General features: G+C 39.1%; 1 long non-coding RNA gene across 2 annotated transcripts in view; it reads right to left on the minus strand.

Annotated features, from left to right (window-relative positions):
- Positions 1-3,696: 3,696 nt before the first annotated feature.
- LOC105728191 (uncharacterized) overlaps positions 3,697-12,752 on the minus strand; it is a 36,086-nt gene continuing 27,030 nt past the window's right edge. For both annotated transcript variants that reach the window (XR_001109961.3, XR_010344626.1), the window contains one exon: positions 3,697-3,771. This is a non-coding gene — a long non-coding RNA (uncharacterized LOC105728191). The remainder of the gene's footprint in view (positions 3,772-12,752) is intronic.

Here is a 12,752-nt window from a genome sequence, read left to right on the forward strand (position 1 = left end):
ACCCCAGGAACCTCCTTAGTCCCAGACAAATGGGGACAATTGGTTAGTCTGGCACATGTTCTGACCAGAGGAGCTGTGAGGTCCCTGCTGGCCAAGACATTGCTTTAACGTTTTCTAAGGTATAAAATGCAGTGTTTTAGAATATTCACAAGGTTGTGTAACCAGCCCAAGTATCTGGTCCCATACATTCTTATCACCCCAAAAAGGACTTATTAGCAGTCAATCCCAACTCTCCTTTTGCCACCCAGTGGCAACCACTGATCCAATTTCTCTCTATGGATTTACCTATGCTGAATTCTTACTCTAGTTTGAAAAGAAATTGGCATCTGAAAGTCTTGAATTCTGCCTCGTCTTTATCTCTGAGTTTGCTGATAAGTGAGGGTATTTTTTATGAACACCTTTGCCAAGCGTCATCAGCGTCACTCCATCTCCTCACCTCCCTCAGGAATGGGTATGGCCACAGATGTGCCAATGTACTTCTTCCCACACGCCCTGGTGTGAGGATGCCAACAAGTGGTCCTACACTCTAGCCAGCCAGGTCCAATTCATTTATAAAGATACTTTGTTTCTTTGTGTTCCATTCACAACAATGGACATGAATCAATTGTTAATAGGGAAAGTTCAATATTATTGCATAAGAAATATGGCTGTGCCACTCAGTAGGGCATCAATTTTCCGACTATGATGGAGAAGCTGGGAGATGAGATAATATTGTAAACAATGCCTCTCTGATCGCCGCCGTGAACAATACTGATCTTTCCAAAGGAGCTGAAGAACGTGGTAGCTGGAGGGAGTAGAGATGCCAAGGACTCAGGCCAAAGAAAGTGAGAGGTTTCTGTGTCAGAAGCCAACTTTGTGAATGACTAAAGCATTGAGCCAGCGTTCTCAAAAGTAAATGAGAGGAAAGCAAAATGGAGTGAACCAAAGCCTTTTTCCTCCACAGAGGAGGCCAAACAGACTAGAGTGGCCACAGACCTGTGCTGGAGCAGCCTTCACATTTTTTCTAAACAAGACCTATCTTTCATTTCCTGAAAGGGTTAGGGATGAAAGAGGAAGCGGAGAGAAGGCTGGAGTGTTGAATAATTCCTCGGCAGAAAGAAGAGTTTGTCTTTACCAGAAGAAACCCAAGCCAGAGGTTTAGAGAGCTATGAATAAACATCACTCGATTTCAGAGATGCAGCACAGGCCCAGAGAAGCCAGAGGCTCAGGGGGAAGAACGGTGATCAACAGAGCCAGGAGCTTAAACCACTCGTGTAGTGTGGAGCATATCTCTCTGAAAGTCAATGCCAAGCCAGCAGACAGGACCAGGTAGGCAAGCTAAAGGCAGGACATACTGGAAGGAAAAAGATCAAGGCTGTTAAACGTTTCCCCCTACAACTGCACATGGGTCTCCACTGGTGGATTTAGGGAGCCCAGAGCTGCCCCTCAGCTGCTGGAGCTGCAGCTGCTGCTCTTAATCCCACCCTGTTCTTGTGGCAGGCAACAGACCGCTGCAAGATGAGGGAGGCACCCTTGAATTCAGAAGTTAGATGGCCAGCCTTTAGTGGGTGAGTGAGGCGCACTGACTGGCACTGATGGTGTGTACAAATGACTATGGACATGTAGGAACGAGTCTGGACTTGGAATCACAAGGGTGAGGCTCGATTTCCAGCCCTGTCACTTATTTCCCCTATAACCTTAGGCAGATCTCTCAACCTGTTAGAGCCTCAGTTCCTTGTGAAGAAACAAGAATCAAGTAAAACCTGCCTGACAGCTACTTCAGCTACAAGGCTCCCTCGGTGCGCCCGTCAATTGTAAACGAGACCATGATGCAGGTAAGTTGAATGTAAACTGACAGTAGGCCCACTGTCAATGTGCACGTTTAGTATGATCCTTAACATATTGATAATATATCATAACAGTGTCATATGACAGCAGTCACCAGTCTCACGGTTCTCAGTCCCAGGAAGGAGAACTAGTTAAAAGATTGGACATTCACTTTGCTTCCACTTGTCTTTATATGGCCTGTCTTCTGTAGCATCTCTCTAAGCCAGAATTTAATTTTGGCAGGGTCAATTCGTCATTTAATGCCCTTCATGTACCTTATTGATGAAGAGATTGTAGGACTAGGGCATAAGATCTTTTGTGAGCTTGTGAAAATGAACATGTTAGATTTTTAGAGTTTATGGGCTTCAGGCTACATAAATGCATTGTCAGTTCAATACTGACTGGGCCAACAACAGCAAACTTGACACACCAGATCCTGGTAGGAAGAACTGGTAGTTGGATAGAGGACGGAGAAACCAGACGTAAAAGATTTGTGGAAACTAAAGAGGTAGGATGGGGCCAGCCATGCAAGAGCACTGCTGTGTAATGCTGGTAATAGGAAAACCGTGGGTCAGGACGGGCCCTCGCCTCTCCTGGGAGCTTCTCTATGCCTTCTGCTGGGCTGGGAGCCAATAGCACCTCAGCCAGCCTCCCTTTGTGGTGAGCAAACAACCGGAGGTGCAGCTTCTGGCAGGCAACACCAGCAATAACCGACCTGGGGCTCCCACCCCAGGCTTGTTGCCATGCTGAGATCAAATATGTCCTCAGGCAGGGCCACACCAACTCACAGGCAGAGGTTACTCTGGACTTTGAAGGGCTGCCCAGGAGCTGAGGACTCTGTGGTCTTCACTAGTTCCCTTCCTCTCACAGATAACCATCTTCACTGAATTCTGCCCAGTACCTAATGTTTAACCCTCTGATTTTCTCACGAGCCCACTTTTTACTATTTATCACAAAATACCTGAAGGTCGGTGACAAGGACGGTTTCCTTAATCAAACTTTAGTTAGACTTCCCTGAGCCCTTTTCTCTGCTAGGCCTCCCCTTGGTTTTCCGTGTGCCCCTGATGAACTCAGTGTTAGCAAGAATCCTGCTAAGTTATCCCTCACCTTGATATCTGATCACCCTGATATCTGATCAAGTTACTCCCTGCCCCCATCCTTGATGTCTAAGTCCTCTGCCTGCCTTTAGCAAGACTCCTCCTTCCCTTGAGGTCTCCTCTTAGTAATTTTCCATCCACTGACCCCTCATTCTGCCTATTGGCCATAAGTCCCAAGCCATCTGCTGTATTAGGAGTTTAGCTCAATCTCTCTCTTCTGTTCCAACAGAGTTGACTGGTATTACAATAGTCTTGAACAAAGTCTTTCTTACTGTTTTAACAAGTGTCCAGTGAATAATTTTTCCTCTACGGTAGCTCCCATCATATTCTTTTCTAAAATTGCTCATTCTTTATGAAAGGTAGGAGTTAGCCCCACGGCCTCTTGCCTACCATTTATTTAGATAGTCTAATGACCACCACACTTCGCACAGATAATCTAACGACCACCACACTTCACAAAGCTCTTCTTTCCCAAAATTTTCAGTTTCTCTCTTCTGCCTAAGGATTTGATGGTTTTCCTGATTAATGCAAATGGTACTAAATACCATGAGCGTTTCATGTGGAAGTCAAGTGGAAAAGCCAATTGTGCATTATGTATCTGAAATTACTTTCATTGGAATGCCTCGGAATGGAATTATCAGGCTTTTCTTTAATTAATTTGGTACAGAAGTTTATTGTGAGGAGCTTCAGGAATAATGCTGAGGCTCTGATAAGAGTGTTGAACTGTTGGCATTCAAGTGTTTGAAAGCCTGGATGTTACAGTTGGGAGAAATCCCTCCCTCTTGCCCATTACCTGGCAACTCACAAATGGTCTCCACAGCAGAAGAAAGTCAGAAGGAGAGCCCAACAATTTCAGCGTGCCCACCAACTGTAAAGGAGAAAATTAGGCAGGTAAGTTGAATACGAATGGCGGTGGGCCTTGTCAGCCTACTAAAGGAGTCAGAGATTTCAAGAAGAAAAATGAATAAATAGAATAAAATAGACTCAACAAAGTGAAAGTTTCATTCTTAAGGGAAAAAAGCATAATTGGGATCTGAAAATGCATTTTCTTTTTAAAAGCAATTTTTTTCACCTCTTAGCAGTGAAGAAATGAATCACTCTGACAACCCTAATTCAGTTTTCCTGAACTCAGCCAGCTCTTCTCAGAGCACAGCACCTGGAAGTGGCACCTGGCCAGGGTGGTGGGATGGGCATGGGTGTCTGTAGCAACTTCAGCCCAGGGTTGAACTCTCTTTAAAGATACTTTGCAATTTTCAAGATTTTCCTCAAAATACGTTTCCCGATCTAGGGAACTTTTTACAATACCTCCAAGAAAGGTATTTTGTTATGTACTCCACTTTAAAAGTATTTTTTCTATTTTTTACTAAGTTAGTGTTTGTTCCATTTTGTGTAAATCACTTCCAATTAACATTGAATTACTAAAAAGTCTTCAAATAAAGTTTGACTCTAACTCTCTGAGCTGAATTTGCTGGAAATGAAGAACTTTGGAATGTTGGATCTGCAAGAAACTTTACAAAACTTCTACTTTAGTCCCCCATTATCCAAAGGAGGGTACATTCTCAGGCTCCCAGTGGAAATACACTGTAATATATCTATGATAAAGTTTAATTTATAATTTAGGCACAGTAAGAGTGTGCCTAAATTAAAATATCTATTTTATTATTTATTATTATGAATTTTATTATAAATTTATAAGCCTAATATAAATTTATAATAAACCATAAATTTATTATAATATAGCAAAATTTATTATAAATTTTATTATAAATAATAACAAAATAGAGCAATCATAACAATATGCCAGCATCACTACTTCTGTGCTTTAGGGCCACTATTAAGTAAAATAAGGGTTCCTCGAAGAGAAATCCCCCAATTTTAGTCAGTTGGACAGATGGATTTGAGATTTATTTTCTACTCTCCTCAGCTGCAGCATGTGATTAAATCCTTCCTCCCTGGTAATACTAATTGTCTCAATGATTGGCTTTCTGTGCAGTGAGCAACAGGACCTAGACCAAACTTCTGACATTTTGGTAACAGATTTTGGTACCCTGACCAGGAGAGCATTGCTTGTGACTTGGCTGTCAAGGGACAGGAGAGTCTTAGAAGCCCTCCTAAGCAGCTAGCTGCCTGTCTTTTTTTAGCCAGAGGTGAATTTTTGTGTGTGTCTCTCTCTCTCTGGAGCACTGTTGCCAGCCCTATCTGTGTTCCTGATTGCCTAGGAAGAACAGTCTTTGAAATACGACATCTGCATCCAGATCAGTGAGCGTCTTTTGTGGGCCCAGTCAGTGGGATCTGCTCTTCTCAATGTGGGAAATTTTAAAGGAATTTATGTTTGCAGGTAGAACAAGCCCAACTAATTGAGAGAGGGAAGCACTCTGATCATTTCAGTCTGGACACTCTTGGGGGTTGTTAGTAATTGTGCGTATACCCAGACAAGTGAGCATATTTTCTGGATACCAGACAGCAGGATCGGCTCCTCTTGATCTGGGGAATTTTGAAGGAATTTCTGTTTGTGGTTGAACAAGCCCAACCAACTGTGAAAGGGGAGCACCCCAACCATGGTTCGGATACTCCTGGGGCTTGTTAGTCACTACTGCAGTTAGACTATATTTTAATAAGTGTGTGTGTGTGTGTGTGTGTGTGTGTGTGTGTTGACATAGTCATGGGAAATTGGAATTTGATCCTAGAATGCAGTTGATTTGGGTGTATTCTTCAAAATTTGTCTGCATATAGTTATAAACCAAAAGAATGAAGGAAAATGCTATTATTTTGTAATGCTATTTGTCCCACCATTTTTTGGAGTCTGGGGAGGACTGGACTCCATGAGTCTTTGAATTGTACTGCTGCATTCATTTTGCTGTTGGATTCATTTTGCTGGATTTATTTTGCTGTTGAATGGGAAAACAGGATGGAGTTCCATGTATGCAGGCTGTTATGCTACTGTTCTAAGCCTGGTCGTGCCCAGTTAGTATGTGACGTTCGTCTGTAGTATGCTTGGCCCCAGTCTTCCTTAGAGTTTGGGGAGGTTTGTCCTTTAAGATTAAACTACTATTGCTTTACCCAAAATTTTGGTCACAGCCCTCATTGGATTACCTATTGGGGTAAACAAAGTTTAGCCATGTGAACATGTTTGTAAACTTACAAATTTGTATTGTTATCCCATGGCTAGAGTTTCAAGGTAAATGCTATTTGTTTATATGTGTACATATACATCTGGATGTGTTTATGTGAATGTACATTTATTATATGTTGTGTCTACAGAGTACCAAATTGGCTTGTAAATAAAAGTTACATGAGTTAACAAGTCTTAGCATTTTTCAAGTTCACATGACTTCAGTAAATATTTAATAAACAAGCTGGCTTTAAGATTATTGGTAAAATAAAAATAGAAATGTCTTTGGAATCGTCAGCATACATTTTTGGTCCAGGTTTTATATTTGTCTGTGCTACGTATTTAAAGGTGTCAGGGTTTGGCACAAAAGGTTATAAGACTATAAAGCAAACCAAAAACAAAATTATCTTTGAGTGATTTTTTTGATAAATAAAACCAACGTAATGTTTTTGGTTTAACAAAAACAGCTGAATCTTCTGAGTTATTGACGAAAATACCCATGTATTTAACTTTAAGCTTCTTACTTAGGTGAATACCTAATATGCACAGGTTCTAAAAAATAGTTGACAATAAAATAATGACTAGTTTTTTCTAATATCTCAGTTCTCCTAATCTAGATAAATTGCTAAAAATGAATAAAATATAAATGGGGGTAAATGCTGTAGGTGAACTTTTTGTGTAAATTTTTTTTTTTTTTTTTTTTTTTTTTGAGACAGAGTCTAACTCTGTTGCCCAGGCTGGAGTACCATGGCACAATCTTGATTCACTGCAACCTCTGCCTCCTGGGTTCAAGTGATTCTCCTGCCTCAGCCTCCAGAACAGCTAGGATTACAGGCACCTGCCACCATGCCCAGTTAATTTTTTGTTTTTTAGTAAAGACAGGGTTTCACCATGTTGCCCAGACTGGTCTCGAACTCCTGACCTTGTGATCCACCCACCTTGGCCTCCCAAAGTGCTGGGATTACAGGTGTGAGCCACCATGCCTGGCCTTTTGAGTAATTTAAAATCTTGAAATCCTTTGGATGGTCATTAAATGTCTTGGTAATTTCTAATAATTAAGAAAGGGTTATGAAATGGGGAAACATGTCTTTAAAAATTATAGAATGTTCTTATCTAGAAGATACTGATATCTGATAGACAGTTCAATATTTCTTGCTTCCTAGGTTTTTCACTAAAATGTAAGGTTTCTAAAGAATAAGAATTCTAATTAATACATAATTCTTTATATAAAATGTGACAAAGAAGATGTGTCCCTATTGAGAAAAAGAACGTGTCTAAATTCAGAAGTTTCTAAAGGTTGATTCACATTATGGACTTGAAAAGGTGATTTGTAAAATAAAGAAGAAAGGAACTAGTAAGTAGGGGAGAGGAATATGAAAAAGTTATGATACCACAGGAGAAGCAAGCACACTGCAGATGATCTTTGCTTTCTGGTAACTGACCTAAGAAACAGATTCTATGTTTTATTGAGATAATTCCTATATCATTGTTATTAGGTTTTTGATGGCTTAGGAAAACTGGAATTAAAAAGAATGAAGGGCCAGGTGTGGTGGCTCATGCCTGTAATCCCAACGCTTCGGGAGACTGAGATGGGAGGATCACTTGAGCCCAGGAGTTTAAGACTAGCCTGGGCAACACAGGGAGGCCCCATCTCCACCCAAAAAAAAAAAAAAAAAAAACTAGCAAGGTATGTGGCACCTGCCTGTAGTCCTAGTTACCTGAGAGACTGAAGTGGGAGGATTGCTTGAGCTCAGGAGGTCAAGGCTTACAGCAGGTCATGATTGCACCACTGCACTCTGACCTCAGCAACAGAGCAAAAGCCTGTCTCAAATAAATAAAATTAAAATATAAAGAAATTAAGGTTTTTACATCTACATAACTTTCTGTACTGCTTTCAAAGTCCTTGTGCTGTCAAGTTACAGGCCTTTGACTCCTAGCTCTGGAAAAGGCACCAACGCCTGCTAAATCTTGAATGCTGACACCAGTCAAAGCCTTGTCTTCAGACCTGGGAGAAGGCAACCGTCAGAATGGGTTGCTTTCATGAGATACAGAGCTATATATTAGAATCATTCAATCCTTCCAGCCTAGGGACTATCGAGGAACAGGTGAGTGCATGAGATTGTAAGGGTTCATTTTGAGAGAGAGATAAAATTAGTTCAGAGTTTTTCTACAAATTAAACATTAATATCAAAAGCAAACTGATGCAAGGCCAGCATCTGGGCCCCTGTGTCAGAATAACGAGATTTTCTTGGAGAGTTCATCTATTTTTTAATAGAAAATTGTGAAAGGTTATAAAGGATTTATGGAAATATTATCTTTTGATCAAACTAAATTAATTTATTACTTAATAAATTTAATTAATTTAGTTAATTTATATTTATTTACTTAATAAATTTAATTAATTTAGTTTGACAAAAATATTATCTTTTGGTCAAACTAAATTAATTAATTTTGGTCAAATTAAATAGATTTATTCATAAGGTTCTATTAAAATTAGCTTTAACATTAATAGCATACTGTACAAATGTTAAACTTTGGTTTTATCTATTGAACACAATTTTTATGTAATATTAATAAGAGATAATAAAAGATTGTTGCTTACCTTTTGAGCAAACTGCAGAAAAATAAAGAAAGAGAGATTTAGTTGACCTCATGCTGCCTTTATTAGGTTTTATTGTTTGGGAAACTGAGTCTTCACTCTACCAAAGAATAAAGGTTTTCATTTTTTTGAAGTCTTTGAATTATCATTTTGACTTGATGAATGACCTGTGTTCCTATTTTGGGATATCAGGTGTTTTAGACTTTTGATATCTGACAAACTTGCAAAGCAAAAATTTCAAGTTCTAAATTCAGATTTTTTACCTCAAACTAACTTTTTAAATATTAAATTCTCCCAAAGTCCAAGAGAGACATTTACACTTATTTGATATGTTAAAATTGTACAGAAAACATTGTCAAATATGAAGTTGTGTTTAACTTTTTTGGGGTTATATTTATATAAATATGTTATTAATATTTTTCAAAGTTGTAGGAGATTCCTAAACTTCTAATATGTCTTAGTATGTGTTATCAGTAATTGCAATAATGATTATTATGTTAAATTGTTGTATGACACAGAAATAACCAAATTTCTTTTTTAACTGTGTTTTTAACTGTGGCCGTCCTAAGACTTTTGTCATCCACAATTATTACTTCATTTTGATTCTTCTCAAAAAGCAGCTTATAATCAGCTACAGTCCAAAACTGACTTCTTGTTCTTAGAAAATTTTTTACACTTGAACAGAGTAAAGCTGATCTAGATTTCTGAAAATCTACACCATTTCTGGATCAGAAAATTACCGAAGAATTAAATATGGTCACAGTAGCTCTACGGACAAAAGAATGTGTAAACATTGGTAGTTTAATTATAGCAGGGTCATTGATAGTTCCTGGATGATTATTGTAATGAGCTTACTAGTATACCTCCAAAATTTGTGTCCACCCATAACTTCAAGACATGACTTTATTTGGAAATAGGGCCATTTTAGGTGGGCCCTAAATCTGATAACTGATCACTTAGAAGAAGAAGAGAGGACATACAGAGATGCAGAGAGCAGAATGCCATGTGCTGCTGAAGGAGGAAATTGCAGTAATGCAGCTGCAAGCAAGCCATGCCAAGCATAGCCAACAACCACCAAAAGTGAGGTGAAAGGCATGGAATTCTCTGTCAGAACCTCCAAAAAGAACCAGCTCAGCTAACGCTTTGATGTTGAACTTCTAGCCTCAAAAACCATGAGAGAATAAATGTCTTGATTTTTTGTTTTTGTTTTTGTTTTGAGATGGAGCTCTGACACCCAGGCCGGATTACAGTGGTGCAATCTCTGCTCACTGTAACCACCACCTCTGGGGTTCAAGGGATTCTCCTGCCTCAACCTCCCGAGTAGCTAAGATTATAGGTGCCTGCCACCATGCCCGGCTAATTTTTGGATTTTTAGTAGAGACAGGGTTTCACCATGTTGGCCAGGCTGGTCTCAAACTCCTGACCTCAGGTAATCCACCTGCCTCAGTCTCCCAAAGTGCCGGGATTGCAGGTATGAGCCACCGCATCCAGCCTGTTTTTGTTTTTTTAAAAAAACAACTTACTTCTTTAGAGGATTTCATGAAAAAGACTCTTGAATATAGATTTCTGATAACTTTGGCAATTATGCCATTGAACTAAAAAATGAAACGTCCAGGACTATAATTACAAAGCTGTTTTTATCCATGAAGATTGTTAACCCAAAATGAAGCAAAACAAGAGTTAATTGCATGCAATGAACTATTAGAGGGCTGAAATCATTTTTGTGGCTTTTTTGTTTCAAACATCGTTAATTCTTTTTGTTTTGCTTTTCAGAGTCAAGATAAATTCCCTTTTTTTTTTTTTGTAGCTATTTTAGCCTTGTAAACAAAACCTGATGCATATTTCTCTATCTCTACTTGAATTCTCCAGAATTCAGAAACTATTTCTAAATATTCTTAATCTGTGGCGATACAGCCATTTGCCTAATTTCAATAAAAATCTGTTTTCTTTTATTATAACAGGACACAATTGGAGGCACGTGATGTTTCAACAAGCCGGATGCCAGCCAGGTACTCATGAAAACTTCCATTTACAGGGGTAACGTTTTCATTCCTCCTCATCATCCCATAATGCCTCCTATTCAGCATGAAGCAGCCAAAAGAAATGGCCAGCAGATTCCCCATGACTGAGGAACTGATAAATAGAAAGTGGGGACTAAAACTGCCTCGATTGTCTCATGGAACTAATATTTACAGTTTTTTTAATAAACATAGAATTTGATTGTCCCTGGTCTTAACACTTCAAACTTACATTTGTCTCATCTGAGTTCCTTCCTCAGGAGATGAACTGAATCTCACCATATCGCTGCATCCAGACAATGAGACACCAGACCCTTCATCCATCATAACTGCTTCCTTACCCCTCCCTAATTCCTGTTTTCCCTCCTTCTCCACTATACAAACCTCCCAATTTTAGTCAGTCAGAGATGGATTTGAGACTCACTCCTGTTCTTGGTTGCAGCACCTGATTGAAGCCTACTTCCCTGACAACACTCATTCCAGGGATGGGTTTTCTGTGTGGTGAGCTACAGGACCTAGACCAAACCTCTGGTGTTTTGTAACAAGATTTGAGAACAGCATACAATTTAAAACTTATGAATTGTTTATTTCTGGAGTTTTTCATGTAATATTTTCAGACCACAATTGCCATGGGTAACTGAAACCATGGAAAGTGAAACCACAGATAAAGGCAGACTACTTTAGTCAGAGGTTTTCCCAAGTTTTTAGCTGAGACCACTGTCTTCCAGTAAAGGCAAATGTAAACAGCCACTATGCCTAACAAATAACCCTCTGGGCAAAGCTGGAATCTGATTTGGGGGCTGGAGAGGGGACCTCATTGACCTCTCTCCTTCCCTCTTCCCTTTTTATCTCTATCAAAAATAGATTTGCACCAGAGAAATAAAGCCCAGAACATGCCGCCCCATACTACGTCTTTTGGCAAAAGAATTATTTTGAGCTGATTATTTCAAGAAATTGCGGACACAGGAGAAGTTCTGAAGTCTGAGTACAAGTTACACTTTTGTAAGAGAAATTTATATCTATAAATGAAATCTTCATTCATAAAAGTGTCTCCCTCTTTGTACCAAGAAAAGAAAGAGGACTAAATCACTAGAGTCAGATATCACAGTGAAGGTACTGATCTAAATCTGCATGACAAAACTTACCCTGTTTACTGTGGTCTGCTGGATATCTCTCCAAAGCTAGCCTTCCCCAGACCAATCCTCCTCAGTTTTCAGTGAACAGTAGTATTCAAGCATGAATTCAAAGTAATTTCTTTTAGATATCCTCATTTCTCTGCCTATCTCCCATGTATATTTAAAGTATACATGTTACTTACTTACATGTAAATTTCTATTTGTTTTTCTCTTGCTTATCTGCCTTTTGTTACAGGGATCTAACTAAGAACTCAGAGGGGTAAAGAAAAAATTATTTTTCCTCCCCTAAAGTTTCAAACCATTGACTTAGCCTGGGGAAGATAGGAAATATTTTAGGCTGTGGGATTAAATAGCTCAAACTTAAATCTGTTGGAACTTTAAATTGTCCTGAGTCTTGACTGTGCCTATATAAGTTGAATCACATGACATCCAGCTGCAAATTCTGCCTTTTATCCCTGTAAATAATTAAAAAATCCAAGCAGTGCCAGAGATAAGACCCTCTCAGATCATTACCCCTCCTCAAAGAGTAATAAAGTAATCTCTACTGGAATGTAACAATCTGTCAACAATCAAATTGCCATGGCATGTGTACCTGATCTTATATGGGAAATGTAATCCTGCTGGAACTTCCTGGTCTTTGCATATATAATTGAAACTTCAGCTTCCTCATTTACCAAATGCTGACCCTATTTGTCTGGAGTCTGTGCTTTTGTGGGTGGCCATTCCCAAGGCTTGCACTCAAATAAACTCTATAAACTCATCTTTTCTGAATCTCATTATTTAAGATTAACATTCTGGCAACCTCTGACTACAGTAGCCTGCCTTTATCTGTGGTTGCTCTTTCTATGGTTTCAGTTACCTACAGTCAATTGTGGTCAGAAAACAGTAAATGAAAAATTCCAGGAATGAATAATGCATATGTTTTAAGTTACACATAGTTCTAAGTAGCGTGATGAAATCTTGTCACCAAAAGCATGGTCTAGA

The sequence above is a fragment of the Aotus nancymaae genome, unplaced genomic scaffold, assembly GCF_030222135.1.
Source record: "Aotus nancymaae isolate 86718 unplaced genomic scaffold, 86718_ANA_hifiasm-v0.15.2.pri h1tg000029l, whole genome shotgun sequence".
In the NCBI taxonomy this organism is placed as follows: domain Eukaryota; kingdom Metazoa; phylum Chordata; class Mammalia; order Primates; family Aotidae; genus Aotus; species Aotus nancymaae.